This window comes from Tauraco erythrolophus, chromosome 3, assembly GCF_009769465.1.
Source record: "Tauraco erythrolophus isolate bTauEry1 chromosome 3, bTauEry1.pri, whole genome shotgun sequence".
Lineage (NCBI taxonomy): Eukaryota > Metazoa > Chordata > Aves > Musophagiformes > Musophagidae > Tauraco > Tauraco erythrolophus.
Window position 1 is genome coordinate 9,987,769 of NC_141467.1, and position 12,232 is coordinate 10,000,000.

The window sequence follows — 12,232 nt, forward strand, 5'->3', positions numbered from 1 at the left end:
CCACACAACGACTAGCTGGAGCCATTTGAAGACACAGTGTTCAAAAGCCTGGCTCATCAAACAAAGTGAGTATTTAAGTGAGTTTCTGAACAAAATCTGCAGCATTATATTAAATCAGTATACTTTCACCAGAACACAATCTCTTTCCACCCATTATGATGCTCTCTTTATGGCACGTGTGGCTCTTCAATCAAGCTATGTTACTAGGAAAGGGTTAAAACGGAAAGAAAATAGATGTGATAAACCTGAAGCAGTGCATGGCTGGGGGCTCTACTGTTGTGTTATGCAGCTTGGCATGTATGTGTGAAATAAGGAATGCTGGGCAGTAATCTCTCTGCTGGTCAACAGGCAGGCTGGTAGGGATTTACCTCCCTCCCAGACACCTGTCAGCACCTACCACCTATCTACAACTAAGTCCTCTGACCAGGAACTCACTGGGAGTGTCCACTGCCTACTTCTGACCCAAGGGAAAATCTACACCAGAGATGGCTGGCAGGCAAGACCACAAGGCAATGCTAACTGCTAGCAAACTCTCTCCACTTGGCTTACTGCGAGAATTGGCACTTGCTGTTCATCCAGGCTCTCGTGCAAATTGTCTCTGAAACGGGAGGAGTTGGGATCAATTATAAATGCAAATTAAACACACACACTGCACACACGCATGAATCTATCTCCCTGTTCCATTTATATAATGTTACCTCCTCCGGCAGTGGGGAAAACGGCGCCAGATCGGTCCACTGAACTGACCACCCTGGAGGCCAGAGGACTGCCAAACATGACAGCTGGGAAGAGGAGGGAAGAAGAAACGAGAAAGAGACTATTTGTCTCCACAGCACCAGCCTGCCACTACACTGAAGGTCAAACCAGAGCCGTGAACTACTAAACAAACTGGAGCCCCTTACAACAGCCTCCTTTATTTACTATGCTTATTTGCTTAGCACTTTTTGTTTCCATCACCGGTGTGAAATACAGGTTATCTCTTCCTTCCTCTAGGAGACAACAGGTTTGAGTTTCCAAAAGAAACACTCCAGCCCATACACTAAGAAACAAACACCCTACCAAAACCCCACAACCCATAAAAAAACAAAATAGTAACTTAAATATAATGTACAGTTCAAACACCACAGGAAACCTGGTACTCAAAACTCAGTGTATTACATAGACCAAGTTCCAAATACATATACCTCACTAAGTGCACCAATCCCTAAAATAATTTCGCTGCATATACCACTAGCTACATACCACAGTATTTTGAGAAGACAAATAAATACTCATTTTGCGGAGGGGAAAAAACTGCACAAAGTACATGCTGAAGCTACAGTGTTTAAATGTGTATTTTAGTACGAGTGCCATCAGTTGTACACACAGCTGAACAGACAATTGAAAAGTTTTATTTTGAGGAAGCCCAGGGGAAGACAAGGAGGGCACAATTTCTCAAAACTTGATGAGCTGAGGCAGTGAACCCATACATACCATTTCTATCCCATCCCCCCTCCTCCTCCTCCTGCATATCCTTTGTCCACTCAATATTCCTGCCACAACTCTTTGTGGTGGTGCAGATGACCTGCATCAAGGAAACACTACATATTCAGCTAAACAAAACAAAAAACCTAAAAGGAAACAAGAGTAAGACATCAAGACACTCAACATGCTGCAGTACAGCTTAAGAGAAGGAGCCCAGAAGAGGTCTGTCTGCAAAGAGGAAGCCGGGGGAGGAAAAATGTAGATAAAAGTCTGCATTGGGTTGGGTGTAAATGGAAACAAAACGGGAACATTCTCCTTCACAGCAACTGCAGCAAAGAATGTAGTATTATTTCAACAGTTCACAATGCATGAAGAAGAACTGAAACGATGCCCTGTCCTCCTCAAAAGCCAGAAAGATGTTTTTCATATTAGCTTCTGTTTGGGGTGGGGGGGTGTGTGTGTGTGTTTTGTTTTTAACTCGAAAAGTACTAAAAGCACCAAATTCCCTATTATTAGGCCTGAACCACCCAGATGCTTCTCCAGTGTCTAAATTCCCACAGGCAAAAACTAGCAAATATTCCTCAAAAAAAATTCCACCCACAATACTCAAATGCAGTTTCTTGGGACCGGTGATGTAGCAATCCCACTCGCTTCTGAAGCTGGATCGTGCAGGGCACAAGAAGCAGCGACAGCATAAGGGACAAGACCTCCTGCCCCTTGCCAGCCCCAAGAGAGGAAGGGGATGTCCCCTCAGTTGCACTGGCAGCTGCTCCTGCAGCCATCTGTGAACAAGAGACAAAAACTCACACAGGTTAAAAACAAAGAACCCTGGCAAAAAGCTTCAATCCATCTTCCTCTCGCTATTATTTCTAATTCAGCTCCTCCAACCTACTTGTGGTGGGACCCTGCAAATAGTTGTGTCAGCATGGGTGAGGAATGAGGGGACAAAGCAAGTGCAGAGGGCAGCAAAAATTCCTTAAGATGATGTGCAAGCAGCAGTGGCAATGCCATGAAACGATGACCACCGTCTCCCAGGACCTCTCCCAGGACATCTACAGTGGACATCACCTAAATTTCTAAGCAGGAATAATAATTTTCAATCCTCCATTGTATCTGAAAGCCAAAAATAAACACACACTTTTCCTCTGACCTGCAGTAGGATGGAATAAGCCTTACAAAGTTTCTATCAGTATGGAAGACAGCACAGATTTTATTCTGATACACCGGAGCAGCTAAGTGGGCATATTAACTAGACTTTGAGTTTGTTGCTCAGGGGCATCGAAAAGGTTGTGGGGACCAGGGGTGAGGGACATGAGAACAGGAACAGGGGGCTGTCCAGGAAAGCACCACTCTCCTCACCCTATCTGGCGTCTCAGGGGAATCGTAAGGTCGCACAGAAAACAGCAACACTTCTTTTGTTTCAAAGAGAATTTTATTTTACGGTTCATTTTGGCTTGGGACTAGGATGCGAGAAGCATAGAAGAAAAAGGTTGAGAAAGCATTTTCTGCTTCTCTCTCTTAAATGCCATTTTCAGATAGCTTGTTTTGTTTCTTACTTCATACAGAGGACAACTCTCAGTCTCCTGCATTCTCAGCATATTTTCTATAATAGATTGGCCTGAGTCCTACGATTTCAACCCACATTTTGCACATTCAGGGTAAGAACTCATAAGAGTTCAACAAGGACCTCATAACTGACTTCTAGGAAAGAGGAGGCAGTTTGCTACAGCAGCATCTTGAAGTAGTCCTTTGTAACCAATACCAACCACATTGCCTTGTTATACAGTTTCTCTTCTCGGAAGTATCTCGTTTATTTATTTTTTTTTTAACATTCACAGAAAATTAAAAATAACAACAGAAACGCTAACTACTTTAGTGATGCTTTCCTTGAAATTACACACACATATCTATTGACGTGTCCCTGAGAGGCCAAAGGAGGGCAGGAGGGGAGAGAGTCTTAAGGCATTTAATTTAGCAATCACCTACTGCAAAACAACAACTGTTCTTCCATGCTTTCCAAAACAACAAGAACCACCACCTATACCGATGGATGAAGCAAAATTTACCATATCCTCACTGTTACTAGAAGGACTCCACACTGTAAAGCCTGTTTACGGCAGGGCAGGATGTGCAACCGTACCTTACTGATAACACAATCACAACCCTGTAGCACAAAAGGGACAAAGCAGAAAGGCTATACTTTAATCGGAACGCACTACTGACCTTTTCCTCGAGGGCCCTTCTTCAAAATCTGAAGAACTAACATCGTTGCTCGTTGAGGACACTTGCGAAGCATCGTCCTTCTCATTCTCCAGCTGTTCTGATCCCGGTTCTAATCCTTTAGATTGGCCATTAGTGAGAAGTCCTGCAAACGTGACAAAGTAGTACACAATATTCAAAACCTGCATTACCAGTGCCAAATGGGTTTTACAAAAATTCACATGTGACACTAACAATAGAGAGCTGATGCTCAAAGCAATCATCTTGCAAAGAGATATACTGATAACACTGATTTTGCACAGAGGTACTCCAATAAAAACCTGCCTGATTGTGTGTTTCTTATTTGGTTAACTATAAGGCCCAAATCCCAAGTAACCACACCATGGGTTTTTGCAACAGTATTTCTAATCTTGTTGCACCCCTCATTCCAAAAGGGACATAGCTTAGTCAAAACTGGTTTACAGAACTCTTGTTGACTGGCATAGACAAGAGTCTTTTCTGTAGATCAATATAAAATTCAGCTGCCATTTGGTCCAATTTATTGTCATCTGTCTTCATTCTGCTGCTTCCAACTACTGCAGTTTATGATCCTTTAAAAAAAAAATAAAATCCTGAATTCCAAAGAGGTGAATATCAAACGTCTGTTTCTTGACTCTGATTCTTCTGGCCAAGTGTCACTCATCTACAGAAACTCCAGCCTGCCAGCAAAGGTAGGCAGGGCAGGGGAAACATCTGCCAGAGCTGAACCTTCCCTTTTGTGCCTTTTCTCTCCTGGAGGAATACTACAGCAGGCAAAGTCACATAGACAGAAGAAAGCACTGGGCCATATACAAGCATAAAGCTTTACAAATTCTGTGTATTCTACTCAAACAAGTAACTACAACATAATATGACACAAACAACAGCAGATAGACTGTGAAACCACTTATACTTAAGGAAGAATTAAAATACTAACATGTTCTTCAGTGAGAGGGAGGAAAATTACCAACAATTTTATCAGCTCAGTATTTCCTCAGTGTTTTAAGAGCTTATTTCCAAAGAAGCTGCAATTTTATCCAGGGGAATGCTTTCTCGTCTCTCCACCAAAATACTTTTGCAACTGGCATAACAAAGCTTTGCTTCACAGCTTTATTTCCTCAGAGAAATGCTGGTAGGACCTCCCTCCCTTGGTCATTTCAGTCCCCCTTTCTATAATTGCACTTTAGAAAAGAAAATAGGGAGGGGGCCAACCCCTTCCAAGATAAGCCACACAGCAAGGCTTAAGAGCACTAAACCAAAAAAATGCTTACTAATAGCGTTTCAAAACTTTCCACCAGTGCTGCCATCAGCACTACACCATTTCAGACCTCTGTTTTCAGGAAAACCACCGTTTGGGACTATCAATGCACTTACTCATCGCACAACTGAGCATTCAACCAAGCTCAGCTCCGAAAAGACACCAAAGCATAACCAGATCAAGAGCAAGGCATCTCCTCCGCAAGCTGCCTGCTGGAAGTACTGGTGCCGTGGCCAAACATTCCCTCTCTGCAAAGCCATTCATTCACTGCTCGCTTGGCACCACGACTGAGTGGGATGTATCGTCTGCCAGTGGGCTCTCCAACCTTTCAACGCTTCCGATTCCAGTCTAACCACTCTGATTGCCCATTTCTAAACAGCCTAATCCGAAGTCTGCATCATATTGCTCTCTTCTTTTTCCAGTCATGGTTTGCTCTTATTCACTCTGAACTACACCATATTTCTCTTGACTTGGAGTCAGAAGTGGCTACACGATGGTCACATGCTGCAGGTTTTGTACACTGTTTTTAAAATACTACCTACAAAGCAGAAGCCTGGAATTTTTTTGTGGGGAAGATGCAGTGAACTGGTAGCTCAATTTTTTTTCTTCCTAATATGGAGCTCACAAAGCAAAAGTTGAAACTAAGCACCGATTTTTGCCTTAAAATGTCTCTTCTAGCCCGCCTGAGGCTGGCATGGAGAAGTTAAATGACCCAATTTACATTTTCACTCCCCTTTTGTTAAATTCCTTTTGATACTTCCTTTCCATTAAAGGGATCTCAAACTGTGACCCAACAAATAATACAAATTTCAGCATCAGCACATGATACTACAACAGAGTTTGTAATGTAACACAATGATACGACATGGGGTGACAGCACGCCTTCAAAGCACTCCCGAGGAAATGAAGGCGACCTTTTAGAAAACATTAAATACATTATATTTCTATGCTGAATCCATCCTCGCTAGGAGGCCCAGTGCACAAGTTTATTCTTAAAAAAGTTTCAACTTTTGCTTTGCATTTTTCCATGAAAACACTGCTGATAAAATTTACACTTTTTAAACTCCAGAGAAGCCTAAATCAAGCGTATCATTTGAGGTCTGATACCCAGTAACTTAACTCTTATGGCAGAATTTGATCAGGTTTTCCAAAAGCAATATTTGCTCTGGGGACTTGCCATACGTAAAACCCAGCAACTTGAAGTACATGAGGCAAGAAAATCACCTTTCCAGCTGTCAACTTGCACGCACTTGGAAGGCAATTTTTATTTATCCTTCCACCCTGCCAAACCATCAGTGCACTTAGGAGACAAGCATGATTTGTGTCCCTTAAAGAAAAATAGCTGTTTGTCTACTATTATTCATCATAACCAGCGCCATCCCAAAACGCAGTAATATTGCTGGTAACTGAAGTTAGCCATTGCCAGTTGAAACCAATTAAAACAAGTGCCCTAAAACGGAGGCATAAAACTACAAATGAGAGATACTGATAAATAATGGCAACGGGTGTCATGTTCTACGGGTTTTCCAGGCCAGCACAATTGCAAAATCCACTCCGAAGTGATGAAAGGCAGAGACAGTCTCAGTCCGCAGCCTCCTTCCACGCACTGGAGAGAAAGCACATGCTGAAGCAGACTGCTATAAAGTTTATTGCCACTCAATCATTTTTATACCAAATGCATTGGGTTTGCCCCCAGATACCTTTTCCTTCAAATGCCATTCCTGCTATCTCCAACCGTGATAAACCACGTTCTTTTCTGCTGCACACTGGTCAGGAGCTATAAAGAGTCTGGAGGTCACAGGATGAGGTGGGGACCCCGCGGTTGTGCCCAGTGACACTTGGGCACCCCCATCACCATTAATGAGTTGGCAAGTTGGCACCGGTGCAGCTGATGGGATGTACACTGCAGAAACATTGTCCAGCATACGTCACAGAATCACACAACGTTAGGGATTGGAAGGGACGTCCATCCACACGGGTTTGACTCTCCAAAGCCAACGCAGCTACAGGAAGCAGCAAGCATTTGTGTTTCTCAAAAGCCAAGTACTACAATTGTGTACGTGTGAAAAGAGGGAAAAGCAACCGAGCAAGTAAATATTCTTTTGCATAGTCTGAAGAGCTGAACCACCCTCTAATCCTGGTTACTTCGGAGCACCCAGCAACAGTCAAGGAACGAGCAAACCATCGAGAGCTAAATAAAGTCAAAAGGACAAAGAGTTCTTCCACTGCTTTTCCACGGCTGTGCCCTTCAACCTCTAAATCACGATGCCAGCAAGCCCTGTCTCATGGCAAAGCCTGTGACCGGTTATGTTCTCAGCTGCTGGAGAGCTGGCAGTGGCTGCCTGCCTCTTGCCCACTGGGCTCATCTCTGTCCCAGCTCTCGCTGTCTTCTCCCCTGGCAGCTGGACTCATGACCAACCACAAGGCCTGAATAACCAGGCAGAATAAATCAGGGTTGATAAAAATAGACTTTATTCCTGTAATATAAAGTTTGTTTTAAAAGTCAAATTAGATTTTTTAGTATTGTAAAAAACCTAAACCTCATCAAAATTAAATTTGAAAGCACAGCAACTTGGATTATAAATCAGTGTAGGATTTCATATATTAAAATTACTTACATGAAATAGTAATTTATATATAGAGTGAAGCAGTGCATATTTGCTGCCAAGGTTAAAGAGAACTGAAACACTGAACAGCTCAAAGTCACTGAATAAACATCGCCTTAACTAAGTCACTAATAATGAATTATTTAATTAAATCAGAAATACAGGAACTTGCATATAAAATTACATCGACGGTCCCTTAAATAAACTGCCCTGGCTCTACACTGATCAAGACCAGATACTTTAAGAGAAAGGCCAATTACTAATCCCTGCTCATTAAAACTGAACCATGGAGATCTTAGCATCGTTTTTAAAACGTATCTTAGCCACATAAATGTCAACTTCACAGTTTTGCTGAATTTTTTTCAACTTCTGCGTAAGTTGCAATAGTTACATGCTGCTTAAAAAGACTAAAAAAAAAAAAAAAGTCACTTATCCACTTCTCAGTTTCTAACTGCATTGAGAAAAAGTAGCAAATGCAAATATTACGTCCCCTCTGTTACAAACTGGGGAAAGCAGAAAAGCCCTTTCTGCCTTTTGCACCCCAGCCATTATCAGAGAGAATTCTATCATCTCCTTTTTATTTGCCTGACACACTCTGAATGTTTTCAAATCTGTCTGTGGCTACAAGTTAGTTTGTTTTTTCACATGCAGGAAGGGCTCTGCAATGAGCTGAACCATACCCTCTAGAGTGATCCAGACAGAGTATGGATATCGTGGTTTCACAACCTTGGCAGATCATGTTCCCTCTTGTTCTCACTGCATCTCACTATCCCCTTTGCTTCTTGACTGTAGCTGTTATCAGAGCAGGGGTCTTGCTGAGCCTTCTCCAGCAATGCCCATGTCCCTTTCACCAAAACCAGTGTGTGTAAAGAACAGCTAAAGCTGCTTAAATGAGCTTACTCAGGCGGCTTGCACTGACTCAAGTGGATCAATTCTCATAATAGCCTAGCAAGTAAAACTTGTTATTCCAGTAGCAATCCACAACTCTATTCTCAAGTCTTGATCTAACCCACCCATGGTCATCTGGAGACATATCTGACAGACATGGGAGGTCTTGGGAGGGCAGGTCTTGGGAGTCCCTGAACACATGATGTAAAAATACAGTACCTGGAAATGCATCGTACAATAAAACACCATGGAAGTATAAACACATACGATGAAAACAGAGGAGGAAAAGAAAAAGCAGAAAGCAGCAACATAAGGGAAGATGGAAAAAATGCAAGGGAGGGTTTGGGTTTAGTTAGTTGGTTTTAAGAATAGATTTGATTACGACTGGTATGTTCTTCATTATTGAAGTTACTGAATAATCAGGAAACCAAAGGGGAGCATCTGAACAAATCGCAGTATCACATGGTTAGTTGAACACAGTAGCTGGGTGAAGGGACTTTCACAATGTTTCTAAAACAAGCTATTTCTACATCACTTACTCCGATGCCAACAAGGCATCTGAGCATGGACATTTCCATGTTTTACAACAAGACAGCAACACCTATTTTAGTTTGCCGTTTCCCCGTCCTAAGGCGGCTTAGGAAAAGAAATACATTCAATTGTACTTCCAGTCAGTTCTCACAGTCAGAGGCAACCCACAAAGCCATCACTTTAGAAAAATCAGCAGTCAACACCACGCAAACACGAGCCAAAGACATCAAAAGCATCAAATGACCTAAATAAGGGGGATTTCAACATGACAATATTCACAACTTTCTATATGGGATGAACAACAAACATCAGCTGGTCTGCACAGTTCAGGGCAGGACAGCCACAGTGCAGATCTCAGCTACATGTGAAATACATAACTGCTTCTGGGTGCTTCTTGACCACACTGGCTCACCCACTGCTTACTGCCAAGAGGGTTTGCATCCCCCCAGCACTCCCCTCCTTGCATTCCTCCCTCATCCCTGCAAGCTGAACCACTCTGGACTGGTGCTGGCCCAGTTTCCAGGACAACTGGCAAAACAAACAAACACAAGTTACAAGAAGTTAAAAAAGTGGATTTACTCGAAGCAGCATTCTCACCGCACTGCGGTGTAAATAACACTGTAAATAACAGTGTTATTTCTGAGAGCATGCAATAGCACGGATTGTAGTTACGTAGGCATGGAGCTGAAGTTTTGTCCACTGGTGGAGTAACACACCCATCTGAACTTCAGCTGTGCAGTCTTGGGAGTTGCACAGGAAAGTTTTGTTAAAAAAAAAAAATTAGTTATTTTCTTCTTTTTGCACTGTCCCTTTTAAGAAAGCCGCCAGAAATATAACCGCAATGTAAGAAAGCAAGGGGGTTAAACCATGCCATATGATGGTCTGAGAAGTCTGTGCCACCTGAACACGGATAAGCTCTTCGGTGTAACTACACCATGCAAGACGACCAACACGAGTTCTACGCCTAAAATACAGAGGGCAAAAAGTTACTACCTCCAGCTCTTCAAATATTTACTCTGGCCCTTAGTTTCAAGCATGTAATATTCTGTATGAAAATCTACATATAATAAACTGATGGCTCACCTGCACCTCTTGTTTTCCTTCAACCTAAGAACTACAGGACTTAACAGTGTATTATGAGCTATAACTTTATACACAAGTTTACCTGCAAAGTATCGTTAATGAAGAGTCCTCATCAATTTTCCAGAAGTAATAGACAAACAGCTGCAATACAATACAAGTTCACATCCCATTGTCTGTAATCCTAAATTTATCTTCTACCAAAAACGCCCGCCCTTACTTGCCAGAGTACATGCTGAAACACTACCAAAATCTTGGTAGGCATGTTAAATAGGACCATTAATCCTTTGATGCCAAGTTAAAACATATCGGTATCTCCAAAACATCTGCAACAGTCCGCATTAATCAGCATACTGTACAGAGTTGCTGTATTTAGCTGTTGTACAGCTATGCACAAAAGATAATTTCGTTTTATAGTGCAAATACCATCTGTCACATTGTCACAGCATGACAAGGTATCACATTACATACTAAACAGACAACATGCCTCGAAAATAAGGCCTATTTTCATGCCATGGTTGTCTTAGAGACTAACTTTTTTCATGGTAGTAACACAATTCAAAAACAAAACAAGCTAAAACATTTTTCTCCAGGATAAGAGACACCTATTCCCTGTACATTTTTTGAAGGATAGCTGTCATAAAGAAAACGCTGTTTTGATCTCATTTGGTAATGCAAAACCACAACAGTTTTCTGTCTCTAAATAAAAAGACCACAGCATGAAACAGTCACAGTCTATACCACACGATGCTCTGCGTTGCCACCATGACAGTAATTAACGATACATGGGTTTTTCAGATGACAAGCCACTGGACATTAAGTTGATTATAGTACATAACAGAGCATATGCATAAAGCAGTACTATTATGCCATAAACTGTTAGCAAATAGCTTGTACCGTCTTCATAAATGACTAGAAGAGTGTTTTTATATGTAGGTATACATCATTACTATGGGAGCCAAGCATGAACGACATTACAGCACAAGATGTGTTTGTCAGCCTGTCAAAAGACAAGATCACCAAAGAGAACTGATTAAATAATACAGGTTGAAAGAAGCTCCTTACTCCCATTACGCCTCCAACCAAAATTACTATTAAGCAACCAAAGACATTTATGTGACTGTTTCCTGCATATGAGCCCATTATCAAGTACCTGTCAGCAGCATTAATTGAAATTCTATTGTTCTGGCATTTCAACACAACACTTTTAAGGGTGTTTTGGTTTCATTTGGTTTAGAGGGGGTTGGTTGGTGAGGGTGGTGGTACTAAACTGGTAGAAACAAGAACATAGCAGTCAAAAATAAACCTAATTTAACTCTGCCAGGAAACTACCCCAGGCCATAGGGCATACTTCAAGCCTGTTTTATTTACGAAATACACATCTGGAAGATACTTTTAAAACAAACAAAAAAACCTCTACCAACACCTAAAATGTACCATATACCAAGGAAAAACCTCACCTAGAGTCTATACTTCTATTATTTCAGGTTTATACAAAAAAAAATTATTCAAAGGAACACACCTCTCCGATTAAAAGACATTTCTCCACTTTTAAAGTCACAATGAAAATCGCGACCCCCTGTTTTCCCCAGGTAAGACACAGGACTCCTTCCAGCACTTTATTCATCAGCCTGGGCTCTGCACCAGCCGGGGCCGCGGTCGGGGCTCAGCCCCGCAGCCGCTCGCCGCTCCCTCCGTGTGGGGAGAGGAGGGAAATGGAACCGAAGGGGCGAGGGTGAGACAGGGACGGGGGGAGCACCCACCGGCCGAGGCCCCGGGCAGAACGGACCGGGCCCGGGGACAGATCGATTCAATTTATTAACAGTTACTGGAGAGGAGATCAAGGAACACAGTCAGACCTTAAGAAAAACACCTCCCCCCTCCCGCCTTTCCTTTCTTCCCGGCCCTACCTCCTCCTCGGTGGCGCAGGGGGGACGGGGATGGGGATGCAGGGCAGTTCCTCACACGCTGTTTGTGCCGCTCCTTTCCCAAAGGAGGAGAACTCCTGACACTCTTTTCCTGCTCCTGTGGATCCCTCCTCACGGGACAGTCCACAGACTTCTCCGAAAGGAGTCCTTCCCGCAGGATGCGATCCTGACCCATCAGATCACTCCGGCGCAGGCTGTTACCAGAGTCACGGTTCTGAGGGAGCTGCCGCCCGCTCCGC

The 12,232-nt window shown here is 42.7% G+C and overlaps 1 protein-coding gene across 1 annotated transcript in view; it reads right to left on the minus strand.

The window, feature by feature from the left end:
- JARID2 (jumonji and AT-rich interaction domain containing 2) overlaps positions 1-12,232 on the minus strand; it is a 172,222-nt gene that overhangs the window by 95,377 nt on the left and 64,613 nt on the right. The window contains exon 3 of the mRNA XM_086608459.1: positions 3,688-3,829. The gene's annotated coding sequence lies outside the window, so the exon portion shown is untranslated. The remainder of the gene's footprint in view (positions 1-3,687; positions 3,830-12,232) is intronic.